Below are 14,224 nucleotides of genomic sequence, written 5' to 3'. Positions count from 1 at the left end.
CCCTCAGACAGGTTTCTGCCCCCCTGGGGTCAAGCCAGGTTTGTCCCAGGATGGCAGAACAAAGGACTTCCTCTGAGAGAGGGTGTTACACCCTCTCCCTTTGGAAAATGGTGTGAAGGCAGGGGAGGAGTAGCCTCCCCCAGCCTCTGGAAATGCTTTCTTGGGCACAGATGTGCCCAATTCTGCATAAGCCAGTCTACACCGGTTCAGGGACCCCTTAGCCCCTGCTCTGGCGCGAAACTGGACAAAGGAAAGGGGAGTGACCACTCCCCTGACCTGCACCTCCCCTGGGAGGTGTCCAGAGCTCCTCCAGTGTGCTCCAGACCTCTGCCATCTTGGAAACAGAGGTGCTGCTGGCACACTGGACTGCTCTGAGTGGCCAGTGCCACCAGGTGACGTCAGAGACTCCTTCTGATAGGCTCCTTCAGGTGTTAGTAGCCTATCCTCTCTCCTAAGTAGCCAAACCCTCTTTTCTGGCTATTTAGGGTCTCTGTCTCTGGGGAAACTTTAGATAACAAATGCAAGAGCTCATCAGAGTTCCTCTGCATCTCTCTCTTCACCTTCTGCCAAGGAATCGACTGCTGACCGCGCTGGAAGCCTGCAACACTGCAACAAAGTAGCAAAGACGACTACTTCAACTCTGTAACGCTGATCCTGCCGCCTCCTCGACTGTTTTCCTGGTGGTGCATGCTGTGGGGGTAGTCTGCCTCCTCTCTGCACTAGAAGCTCCGAAGAAATCTCCCGTGGGTCGACGGAATCTTCCCCCTGCAACCGCAGGCACCAAAAAGCTGCATTACGGTCCCTTGGGTCTCCTCTCAGCACGACGAGCGAGGTCCCTCGAATCCAGCAACTCTGTCCAAGTGACTCCCACAGTCCAGTGACTCTTCAGTCCAAGTTTGGTGGAGGTAAGTCCTTGCCTCACCTCGCTGGGCTGCATTGCTGGGAACCGCGACTTTTGCAGCTACTCCGGCCCCTGTGCACTTACGGCGGAAATCCTTTGTGCACAGCCAAGCCTGGGTCCACGGCACTCTAACCTGCATTGCACGACTTTCTAAGTTGGTCTCCGGCGACGTGGGACTCCTTTGTGTAACTTCGGGTGAGCACCGTTTCACGCATCCTCGTAGTGCCTGTTTCTGGCACTTCTCCGGGTGCTACCTGCTGCTGAGAGGGCTCCTTGTCTTGCTCGACGTCCCCTCTCTCTCCTGGTCCAATTTGCGACCTCCTGGGCCACAGCAGCATCCAAAAACGCTAACCGCACGATTTGCAGCTAGCAAGGCTTGTTGGCGTTCTTTCGGCGGGAAAACACTTCTGCACGACTCTCCACGGCGAGAGGGATCCGTCCACCAAAGGGGAAGTCTCTAGCCCTTTTCGTTCCTGCAGAAACCTCAGCTTCTTCTGTCCAGTAGAAGCTTCTTTGCACCCACAGCTGGCATTTCCTGGGCATATGCCCATCTCCGACTTGCTTGTGACTTTTGGACTTGGTCCCCTTGTTCCACAGGTACCCTAGAATGGAAATCCACAGTTGCTGCATTGTTGGTTTGTGTCTTTCCTGCATTATTCCTCTATCACGACTTCTTTGTCTTTGGGGGAACTTTAGTGCACTTTGCACTCACTTTTCAGGGTCTTGGGGAGGGCTAATTTTCTAACTCTCACTATTTTCTAATAGTCCCAGCGACCCTCTACAAGGTCACATAGGTTTGGGGTCCATTCGTGGTTCGCATTCCACTTTTGGAGTATATGGTTTGTGTTGCCCCTATCCCTATGTGTCCCCATTGCATCCTATTGTAACTATACATTGTTTGCACTGTTTTCTAAGACTATACTGCATATTTTTGGTATTGTGTACATATATCTTGTGTATATTTCCTATCCTCTCACTGAGGGTACACTCTAAGATACTTTGGCATATTGTCATAAAAATAAAGTACCTTTATTTTTAGTATAACTGTGTATTGTGTTTTCTTATGATATTGTGCAAGTGACACTTGTGGTACTGTAGTAGCTTCACACGTCTCCTAGTTCAGCCTAAGCTGCTCTGCTAAGCTACCATTATCTATCAGCCTAAGCTGCTAGACACCCTATACACTAATAAGGGATAACTGGGCCTGGTGCAAGGTGCAAGTACCCCTTGGTACTCACTACAAGCCAGTCCAGCCTCCTACACACATGTTGTCTCGGAGTCGTTGGCAGGAGCTATCCATTAAGGCACTGGTGGTATTTGATTCCTTCTTAGTGAGCAAGAAATCTGTGATCTTATTTCCTGCTTTTTTTCCCTTGCTTGGAGATTTGCAGGGCGATTTCTTAGTTTGTGCCGGGTTTGGGGGTGCTTTCCTTTCGGTAGATAATTTTTTTTTGCTCGTGCTGACCTTCCCCTGGTGAGCCTAGCCTTTGTCTCTTTGCTGCTTTTTTCCTTCCACGTGTTAATGTCATCCTTGCTGCCACCCCTGGGTTGACAGACAATATCTGAGTGCTTTCGACTGGTGATTGATTTTAGATTATCTGTGTGCTAATCGTGCAAAAAGCCTCTCCTTCCCCACTTCAATCCAATCCTAGTTGCACGAATTTGCTTGGCGAGAAAGAGAGCTGAGTGGAGTCAGATAACTCCTAACTAGCGGGAAATTCCGGGGGAGAAAGGGACTTCGGGCAGCAGGTAGCTTGTGCGATTCTGCTCCTCGCTGGTAGCAGTTTGTGGATTTCTTGGGCTGCGCTTCGTGTCCCCCACAGAGGGATGCGGCGGAACCAGCAGATCCCCACAGCCCTGCCTCTCTGTGATCCTGTACCACGATCGGTCCCCGGGTGCTGGAGGAAGGGGCAGGCTCGGCGGGCCACGCTCGGAGCACAATTCACGCAGAGGCACCGAGCAACACTGCCGACTCTCGCAGTGAGAAGGAGCCGCGTGCCTCAGGAAAGAAGCCCCAAACAGCCCAGCCTTTAGAATAGTCCCAGGCACCCCTGGCTGGGGTGGGAGCGGGTTCTAGGGCAGCGCAGGGCGGGGGCGGGGGCCAGTGGTGGTCAGTTCCTTACTGGGAAGACAGTACATTGATTGCAGCCCCGGGGTCTGCGCGGCGCAGGTGTGAGAAAGGCTGCTGCGGGGAGCTGAGCCTAGTCCAGCGGCAGCTCCTCCTGCCCGGCACCCCCGACTCTCGGCGAGTCTTGAAGTCCGTGGTCCGTGGTGGCCAGCGATTGTGGGCTGCGGGTGCGTTGTCCCCTGGTCGGGGGTGCCGCGGGTGTCGCCGCTCCGGAACGCGCGGACCTGGCTTCGGTGCTCCGACCGGAAGACAGGCGGACCGGAAGTCAGGCAATCTCGCGGCAATCTCCTCGTCTCCTAAAGTACAAAGATCGCAAACACTGCTGCGATAGTGCACATTTAAAATAAGTTCAATGCAGATACAATTGTTTGATGATGTGTATATAATATATGTAGTCTTTCTAACAGATAGGAATAATCACTACCTCTAATTTAGTTCAAATATGTTTTGTCGAAAGTGATACATGGTTCGACACTGTTGTTTTTCTGTGATGTTCTGTCTGTGACCTGATAGCGCAAGAGCCCAGCATTTTATTGCAGCAATCCTTTGCACCATGTGTATTTTTGATTGTGTGCTGGACTTCGTTTTTGCTGGTTTTGGTACTCTGGGCACTTTACGACTGCTGACAAGTGCTAAAGTGCAAGTGCTCTCTGTTTAAACTGTATGTGTAATTGGCTTGTCCATAATTGGCGTATTTGATTTACTAGTAAGTCCGTAGTAAAGTGAACTAGAGGTGCCCAGGACCTGTAAATCAAATGCTACTAGTGGGCCTACAGCACTGATTGTGCTACCCACATGAGTAGCCCTGTTAACAGGGCTCAGACCTGCCACTGCAGTGTTTGCGTGTGCAGTTGCAAACTGGCAATTCGATCTGGCCAGTGTACCCTCTTTCCAGGCCCAAAACTTCCCTTTTTGTACGTGTTTAAGCACCCATAAGGTAGGCCCTAAGATGTCCCATGGGCAGGATGCAGTGTATTTAAAAGGTAGGACATGTACTGGTGCGTTTTACATGTCCTGATAGTGAAATACTGCCAAATTTAGTTTTCACTATTGCAAGGCCTATCTCTCCCACAGATTAACATGGGCCTGCCTTTTAACATCTTTTAAGTTCAGTTTCCAATTGGGAGCAGATAGAGATGTGGAGTTTGGGGTCTCTGAACTCACAATTTAAGATACATCTTTTTGTACAGTTGGTTTACAGATTGTCAGTTTGAAAATGCCATTTGTAGAAAGTGGGAATTGTCTTGCTTAACCATTCTGTGTCCCTGCCTGTCTGTGGAATCAACATCTGGGTCAGACTGACAGTTGGGCTGTTTATGAATTCCCTCTAGACAGTGACACAAAGGGAGCTGAGGAGTGCCCTCCATATCCTAATGAGTCTCCTGGGCTAGAGTGGGGAGGGAGGAGCTGACACTTACACCTGTAAAGGACTTGTGCCTGTCTTTCATGTTTGGGGCCAGGTCTGGGCAAGGCAGGATCTTGTCAACAACAGAGACTTTCCTTTGAAGTTTGCGTAATTCAAAGACAGAAGTGGGTATATGTAGTGGACCCAAAACCCCAGACTTATAGATTGCTTCAGGATTAAGAGGAACCTTTGCCAATGAGAAGAGCTGGAAGGGCAGTACTGCCCCTTTGCCTCTGAGTGTGCTTTGCTGGGTTGGCCTGCAGTTGCTGCTTCCGCCTTTGAGACGACAAAGACTGGACTTTGCTGTATTTTCCTAATTGTGAAGTGTCACCAAGTGTTTGGACTGAACTTGCACCCTTTTCTGAAGTCTCCGGGCCATCAAGGACTTCCTCTGCCAGCACCTGGACTCTCTTGATGAGGCTCCTACCTTGCCAAGTGGTATCCAATCCAGTCTGTGGGCCCTTGAAAGGAGAAGCTGGTGGAATCAAGACTGAAATCCACACACAAGAGCCAAGCGGGAGAAAAATTGCCACAGCATCTGCTTCACGGCTGAAAAGTTGCCGCAACACCTGCTTGCAGCTGCCTAAATTGATGCATCCCCCACGCAGCGCAGCTCTTCACCATGCACCAGGATTTTGCATGCATCGTCGCTTGGCGTCAAAACCACAGTGAACCTGCACGGATCCGAGATTGCCCATCTGGAAATCGACGCATTGCTCTTCTGCGGGAGAGAGAAATGACGCATCGCCTATCTGACTGGAGAAGAATCGATGCGCAGCCTCACTTGCAAGTCAGGAATCGAAGCATCACTTCCTTTTCTGATGCACGCTCGTCTGTGCAGCTTTATTTTTGACGCATACCAGGTACTTTGTGTAAAAACCATGCGTCCATTGATTTCTATGGATTAAGACTCTTTCAAATTTAAAAATTCATATCTTTACTTGTGTATGTTGGATTTTTGTCATTTTGGTCTTGTTTGATTTAGATAAGTATCTAAACTGGTGTTATGTCCCTTTTGTAGTGTTTTCACTGTATTACTGTGTGTGTTGATACAAATACTTTACACATTGCCTCTGTGGTAAGTCTGACTGCTTGTGCCGAGCTACCATGGGGGGGTGGAGCAGGGGTTATCTTAGGTGTGCATCTCCCTACTGTGACTAGAATGAGGGCCCCTGCTTGGACAGAGTGCAAACTGACTGCCAACAAGAGACCCCATTTCTAACAAAGAGCGATGCTTATTTTATTCTTCTTAGGTGTCAGTGTCTGCACTATGGACCGAAGACTGTGAAAGAAAATGTGAAAGGCAACTTGCCCAGCAGGTATCCTGGCTGGCCAAACTGGGAAAAGCACCAGTAAATTGGAGATAAACGTCCATGCAGGAGTGTACAGGCAGCAGGAGAAAGCCAGCGAGATCTTTATCAGCATTAATTGATGCCATTAGTCACTTTGACAGATGTGTATTGCATTACTTGCAGAATATCATTCAAGGTGTTGTCATCTGAAATTTGATATACAGAACTAATCAAAGTAAATTAGGTCATATGGACATTTATTTGCTTCAGAGTAAAACATGATCTGTGGCACTTGGCAGGAGTGTGTTTATAGTAGATTGTAAGATTTAACATACAGGCATGAATAATTTACATCTGAGATTGCTGGACATCACCACAACCTGTTTAAGGACTTTAAATGACGAAGACTTGGCACTCTCATTCACTATCTAAATGGTTTGCATCTGTATATGTGACACCATTTAACAAGCACTGCAAAAGCCAATATGCTACAATCTGAAATATATTGTTTTCACCAATTTAATACTTCTGTGAAGTAGAAGTGGAATTCATGGTTTATAATCGAATGTCATGCAAAGAAAAACAACTCTACAGAAAAAGAGTTGACTTTTCATCAAACAGGGGTACTTCCTCAATTAAACAAAGTGTAGTGCAATTTCAAACTGTCATTTTGACCTGGTAAAGTAAACCTTTTAAGAATTTGGCATATTTTGTCCTAACAATTTGTGCCTTCTGCCAGTCACATGACTATAAATAAGTCTGCTGTTAGCGTTTGTATATTCATCTCAGACAATGACACAAAGGGAACTAGGTTTGAGCAGGATGAGCCTTTTGCTACGATGGTTGGGGAGGAGCTGTACCTTGCCTGCCTTACACTTCAAAGGGCATGCCTCCAACACACACAAAATAATCTACACTAGTCCTTTGTTCCCCCAGACTTCTTGGAGCCTTGACAGGGGAAGGAAAGAACTTTTAAGAACCAGATGTGGAGGCAGTTTTGGGAATCTCCCCCTTTAAAGGCTGACACATGGTATAAATATTGAATCTCCAGAGCCACTCTTAACTACACTACTGGACCTGTAGACATTACAGAAGATGGACTGCCTTGTCCCTCAGGGGACAGCCCTGCTACCAGAGGATTGTCCTGTTGCTTAAGAACTGCCCTCCTCTCTTTGAAGGAAGGCTTGACCTGCTCCCTTCATCTCAGGCCAACCCGAGTGACTCAAAGGGTAGGTTGGCTGACCTCCTGTGTGAGCTACAGGTTCACAAGATGCTCCAGAGACATCCGTGTGGCACTGACCTACTGCACTGGAATTGCAGCTGGACCTACTGGAGCCCTGCTGGCCTCTGCTGGATTTAGTCCCTGATCCCTGAGAGGTGCTTCCCCAGGTCTTGGACCTTGGGTTGGCCTTTGTTGAGCTCCTCCTGTGACAAAAGGTGAAATCTGAAAGTTTTGGGGTCTTCCCAACTGCGAATGAGCCTTTCACGTCGAGGCTCTGCTGCCCATGACTACTGCCAACACAAAGCTCCAGTGAACCTGATGTTTTGTGTTACAGCGACCACCAGCGACAAATGGCAATGCAAGATCTGCACTTCGCACTACAGCAACAACAGCCCGCGATGACTTGACTACCAAAGCAAAGCTCCAGCTGTGACCATCTGCAATGCCTGACAGGATCTTCATGCTAGAACAACAACAATCCAATACACCAGGCCTTCTCTTTGTGCTACAGTGACTACCATTTGTGATGTTCTCCCTGTTCCTTCCATCCTCCTGCACAACAAACAGAACTCTGCCCTGGACTTTGAAAAGATAACTTTTTCAGCCTGATTAGCCTAGTCCCTGTATCTGGCTCAAGCTCCTTCGCAGTCTGGCTGAACTTGTGACTTTCCCCGGGGCTAGCACAACCAGATGAATTTGAGCGGCTGTCTGTGCTATTAGGCACTATATCTACCTAAAACATTGAAACTGCATATCTTCCGGTCTACTGACTGAATTGTTTGTCATTCTAGTATAATTTTATTGATTAAAATTGACTCAATTTTTTCTGTGTTTTTCTACCTTATTACTGCTTGTGTGCTACATAAATGCTTTACACATTGCTTCTAAGTTAAGCTTGACTGCTTTGTGCCAAACTTCTAGAAAGTGAAGCACAAGTTAATTGAGTGACTTTTATGGTTCACCCTGACAAGGATTGTGGTTTTTGCCTGATAGGGACTTTCTCCCAATCACAAATCTAATTTCTTATAGGCACTTACAGAACTACCGCTTCAACCGGGGCACAATAGGCCAATGTGTATCCATTCAGAAGGTGATGTTTCTTGGTCACTGGACCAAGCATGATGTGCATTCCTGAATACATTCTTTTATCTTCCCGTAACTCAGGTTGCTTGTCAAAGAAAATGGGTAGAGATTAGAGCAAAACTACATTTTTGACTAAATCATGAACAAAAGGGTAACTAATGGAAGTAGTGCTGCATTATGTTAGAACCAGAATGGCATTATGATCTCTGATGTGGAGTACATTTAGTGAATTATTATGTAACCCAGTCTAGTCACTACAACATTGTTGCTGCTAACTAATAGCACTACATGAAACCCAAGTAACCAGAAAATGCATATCTGTGTTCAAATTGATTTGAACATTACTTACTTCTGGAGCATGTTTTGGTCAAACTGTGTTTATTGACTTTTAACAGGCATATTGTCATACAGAGATTCTTTGGCAGTAAAGAAACAGTAATCCCTTAAAACTGACAGCTATTATTATGTTCAGTTGCATTTAACATGATACCTCCAAAGCAGAACAAAGTAGAACAATGAGATCTCTTGTTACATTCTCAAGGTTTTCATCCTAGATACTACGCCTAACTTTAACACCCCCCACCACCAAACCAGAAAACCCTATGTGAATGTAATAGCTTTCAAAGTAGCAGAGTGAGTGGGCACCAGATGAGTAAGCCTGGAGTATCTGTAAATGGGGTAGGTGACTAGAAATGTTGCATATGAGTCTCTAACTGGGATTAGAGGTGGAAAAGGTGGGGTGCCCTTGTGCAAGTGGGGAACACCATGAGGGACAAGCCTCCGATGAGGATTTCATCAGGGGACCCCATCTGTACTCAAAGTTCTTGTAGTTGTCCGATAACATATTGGCCGGTCTTTCCATTGTTAGGCCTTGCCAGAGTCTAGCTTGCCATTGGGAAAGAGATGGAGCTGTGGGTTTTTCCCAATTTGCCGCCAGGGTGGTCTTAGCCCCTCCTAAGCACAACCCCAGAATGGAACAATCGCTTGAAGTTTGGTGTTTTAAGTGTCCCATCTCATAAGCCCAATATGGTAAAGCCTGTATTAGGGATCCGAATATGGTTTAGATCTGCGCAAAAATTTCGGACCAGAAAGGTCGAATGAGGGGACAATCCCTCCATATATGTTTAAAATCCCCAAGTAGCCCGCAACCCCACCAGCATAGGCCTGAGGTATTGGGTTATATTAGTTTAAGTTCGGTGGGGTAGAGGTACCAGTTGTACAGTAGTTTGTAGAGTGCTTCTCTCATTCCAAGTGAGTTGTTCAATCTAGCTAAGTCTCCCCAAAACCTTTGCCACTGTTTATCGGATATGGGGTTATCTAAGATGCTGCACAGTGGAGTAGCAGGAGAGGTATTCAAAAGAATAGCATATAGGAAGCAGATGATGCCCTTCGCCCCAGTTGCCTGTTGAGCAATGTTTCAGTAGGGGCTGCTCATCGCATGTTCGGGTGGAGGTCCTCGTGCTTTAATTGTGTACAGCCGTATCTCTGTGAGGCTGGTAGGCCAGTCTTGTTGGCATTTTTCAAAAGTAAGGATATCACAGCTGTGGAAAAGATGCGAGATAGTAAGGCACTTCTCCACCCTCCATTGATAAAAGGTGCCCTGCTTGAGCGCCGGTGGGGATGCAAGTTGAAGTTGATAGGAGTGTTGATGAGGGAAAGGTCACCCACCCAGTTGCTTGATTCACAATATCCCATACCTTAAGGATGGTTCCTGTGGGACTGCTAAGGTATGCTGTTGGGACTCGGTCTGGTTTCAGCTTCCACAATACATCCCTTATATGTCACCCTACCACCGCTCTGTCCATAAGAAGCCAGTGCTTGTCTGATTCTCTCACTGACTGCTCCTCTATCACCCTAAGTTGCACCACCCTATAATGTAAAAGAAAATCTGGCAGATATAGTCCATCTGATTATTTCAGTAGTCTCAAGAGCTTGTAAGGGAGTCAGCCTCGGTATGAGGGAGCAAAGCTCTGAGAAAAACCTTTCTTTGAACTTTATAGGGAGCCCTTGGAATAAATATAATAGTTGGGACAAACCGTCATCATTATTCCGACCCAGCATAAATAGGTACATAGATGCCCACCTTTTGAGGTCCTCTTCCAATTGGCGTAAGAGTGGAGGGAGATTGCATTGTACAGGTCAGAGACTTTAAGGGTTAGACTGATTCCCAGGTAAGTGAAATCTTTCTTCACCCAAGTGAAGAGAGTAGAGTCTGTCAGCTGTTCCACTCCCACCTTGGGTAGAGTCAAGTTAAGGAGGAATGCCTTGTGGAGGTTTACATGGTAGCCTGGCACTCTTTCATAGCAAGCTAGTTATTGCTGTAGGGCTTCTGGGGAGGATGTGAGTGAAGTGAGAGCAGTACATCATCAGTGAAGAGTGAAATCTTCTGGGCTTTCTGACCAAAAGGGATGCCCAAACTCTACCTGCAAGGGGTTCTATACTGAGGACAAGCAAAAGTGGGGAAAGTGGACATCCCCATTGAGTGCCACGTTCTAGCTTAAAGATGTTTGATCCTACTCTATTGACTGGCACCCTTGAGGGGATTCACATAGTTGGCTTGGACCATGGCTATGGCTTGATTGCTAATGCCAAATTTGTGGAGAGTGTGAAAAAGAAAGGACCAGTCCACCCGGTCTAGCACCAGATGTATTGCCGGAATTCTCTTTTTAGTTGCCTTTTTGACCAGGTGGACCACTCTGCACTTATTGTCATCTGTTTGCCTCCCTTTAATAAAGCCAGACTGATCTGGGTGGATCAGGTCGGGCAAAATGCCTTCTATTTGAATGGCGAGGATTTTAGTGTATAGTTTGGCATCTAAGTAGTGCAATTGGTCTGTATGAAGCACAGCAATGGGGGTCTTCTACATGTTTCGGAATGACTGTAATCAAGGCTTCAGTCATAGTGGAAGTGATCATGTGCATGGATGCCATATAGTTGAAGAAATGTGTTAGGTGTGGTATGAAGTCAGAGCTAAAGGTTTTATAGAATTGGGCTGTAAACCCATTGGGTCCTAGTGATTTGTGCAATTTAAGAGATGAGATTGCAAGTTGAACCTCCTCATCCCTAACTGGGCTACCTAGCTCCCTGTTTTGGTCCGCCGTCACTTGAGGCAATTTGACTCCTCCCAAGTATTCTGTTTGCAATATTTCACTAGGTGTCTCAGATGTGTATAGGCTCCTATAAAGGTCATGGAAAGTTTTACCTTTATCTTTTTTAGTCGTAGCCATGTCTCCTGAATCTTTGAGTAAGTAGCCAATATTGTCCTTTTCATGTTTCACTCATAATTGTTGTGCTAAATGAGTACCCAGATTTTTTCCTCATTCATATGTTGCATGTTTAAGGCAGAGCAAGTTAAACTCCACCCTATTGATGTATTTGGCATTCCATTTCCTGCTGGGAGCTGTGACCTTCCTTTGTAATGCGAATATAGGATTATTGTTATGAGCCCGCTCAGCCCCCTGGAGCTCCGCTTCAAGTACCAGTCTATTGTGGCTTTTCTGATTAGTGAGCCTGGCCAGTAGGGAAATACACCTCCCTCTAACAACTGCTTTGAACGCATCCAATGTATTCACTAAATTAGTATCTTGATGGTCATTCAACTGGAAAAACTCTCTGATGGTAGTGCGTACCTCGTCCTGAAAGAGGTGATTCCTAGTGAGAGAGCTCAGGAAGAAGCATCTGCAGAGTTTGGGAATGGGAGATACCCAACCTAGTGTAAGCTCCCTGGGGACATGGCCTGAGATTGCAATTGGGTGGAAAGTGGAAGTCGGAATGGAGTGCTCAAGGGTTTAGCTTATAAATGCATAGTCAAGTCTCGAATAGGAGCCCTGAGGATAAGAGAAAAAGGTGTAATCTCAAACAGTGGGGTGTGTCATTTTCTAGGCATTTATCAAGCCTATTGATTGAATTGATTGTTTTATGGGTTTGGTAAAGTTGCCAGTGGTTGATTGGTGTGGATGGGTGCTATCTAAGTCTGAGTCCAATCTAAGGTGTAAGTCTCCCATAAGAATAATCTTGCCTTCTGCAAAGCCACTGTACACAATCTACACAATATCTCTCACTTGACCAGTATTATCGTTCCCTCCTTGTCTGCTTTACTGTCTTTAAGGTCGAACCTAAGGAACAAATTAAAAAGGAGGGCAACTCCATTATGTTTTGTCGATGTGTAGGTTTGATAGATCAAGGGGTATGATTTGTGACATAGCCTATGATCCTCACTGCATTTGAAATGTGTTTCCTGCATGGCAACTATATTGTATCATCTATTAAATAGATACTTCCACAGTTTGTGGCGCTTAGCCGGGGAATTGGGTCCCTTGACATTCAACGTTAACGTGGTCAAAACCATGTTACAATTTGGTCAACATGTGCCTCACAAGATCTTAGTCACCAAACCGTAATTTGTGCTAACCCCCTCTAGGGTCCTTCCCCTCTCACTACCTTATCCTGCCTGGGTCCTCCCTTGCTCAGCAATCTCATGACACTCATAGGGTAACAAATACTGAACATTAAAACAATAACATTGGTGAATGTAGTCCCCAAACCTTTGCGATGTGTTAATATTGAGTCGCATAACTATATGTATTCAAGTCGTAGACCACTTTTGCATTCACGCTATGAAAAGCAATAAACACGATATCTAAGGACTGTAGCAGAGAGTAAGTCCGCCAGGTGGACGGCTTACTTAGTTGATCCTTACAAAATAAAATCTCTCCAATTGAATAGATTGAAGCCCATGTGCCCTCTCATTAGGTTGTGGCTTGTGGGGTGATATATAAGGCCAAAGTGAATATAATAATGAATGGGTAAGAACAGCTTGTTGGTCCTCACATTAGGGGCATGAGTTTAAGCGTGGGGATCCCCACCTCCCACATCGTCTGAGTCGTCGTTATGGAAGCCATTGTCCTTCGTCCATATTTGCCTTATGGGCCGCAGATGGGTCATCAGGAGTCTCTTCAGGGTGGGCTGGTGCTGGTAGCGCTATACCTAGCAGTTATGCCGGCTCCTCCAGGCCAGTGAAGTGTTTTATTTTATTTTGTTATTCAAAGGCTAGGCCAAAGGGATATGTCCATCTGTACCTGATGCAATTCTGGTGTAGTTTGCCAGTCACATGCCTAAATTGCATTCTGCGGGCCAGGGTAGCTGGTGCTACGTCTTGGAATAGAGAGCATGTTGACCCATGGAAGGTTACCTCCTCCACTTTCCTTGCCGCATGTAGAATCGCCTCTTTCACTCAATAGGAGTGCAGCTTAACCAGTGCATTCCTGGAACGCCTCTCCTCTCTCTGCAGCATAGGGCTAACCTGATGGACTTGCTCTAGCTTAAACTTAATAATACCACTGTCTCCTAGAAGTTCTGAGAACAAGCCCACCACAATGGCCTCCAAAGCCAGGCCTTCCGCCTCTCCTCTAGGTTCCACTGGCAAATATTGTTGCGTTGTGAACGATTTTCCAGATCCTCACATTTAAACATTGTGGCTTGAAGATGGGTCCTATTGTTAGTGGAGGAGCTTTCTAATTTGGTCACCTGGTGTTCAAGGGTTTGACATTTAGCTTCAGGATCAAGCTTGTGATTACAAACCGTGTCCACATCTTGCTGTAGTGTTGCTAGCTTAGAGTTAAGGTCCAAGCGTAGTGTTTCCAAGAAGGTGTCATGGGCTGTTTTGAGTGCTTCACACAATTCTTTTTTAAAGTTTCGAAGAGAGGAGAGCAAATCTTCCTTTCTTAATGGCATTTCTCTGTTTGCGTTTGCAGGCATGTGCAGGTCTCATGCCTCACTTAAATGAAAACTCAACACTCTATCGGGCTGTGATTTGTTTTGGAGGCATGTAGGAGACAAGTGGGTTTGTACCCGGGGAGGTAATAACTTCAGTTTTCCCTGGAGCCCTCCTAGTGGGGACCAAAGACGTGCAGGCAGAGATTTCAAAGCCCATCAGCAACTTCACTTAATACTCCCTGTCGGCTCATGGAAGCACCATGGGTGGAGCCTTAACCAAGAAGCGCTACATAAGGGGCTGGTTGTAAAGTGCTTTAAATGAGGAAGGTGGTCCTTTAAAAGCAGTGCGTTAGGCAGTCCATACAGTATCAGCCCTCTCCCCAGTTTGGCAGTGCCACTTCAGTAGCAGATTCTATTGCAAGGGCCACTAGTAGCCATAGAAGTAAAAATGCCACCTGTAGTCACTGCTTTGGGATAG

This window comes from Pleurodeles waltl, chromosome 4_1 (genome assembly GCF_031143425.1).
Source record: "Pleurodeles waltl isolate 20211129_DDA chromosome 4_1, aPleWal1.hap1.20221129, whole genome shotgun sequence".
NCBI classification, from domain to species: domain Eukaryota; kingdom Metazoa; phylum Chordata; class Amphibia; order Caudata; family Salamandridae; genus Pleurodeles; species Pleurodeles waltl.
This window is presented reverse-complemented; position numbering follows the sequence as displayed.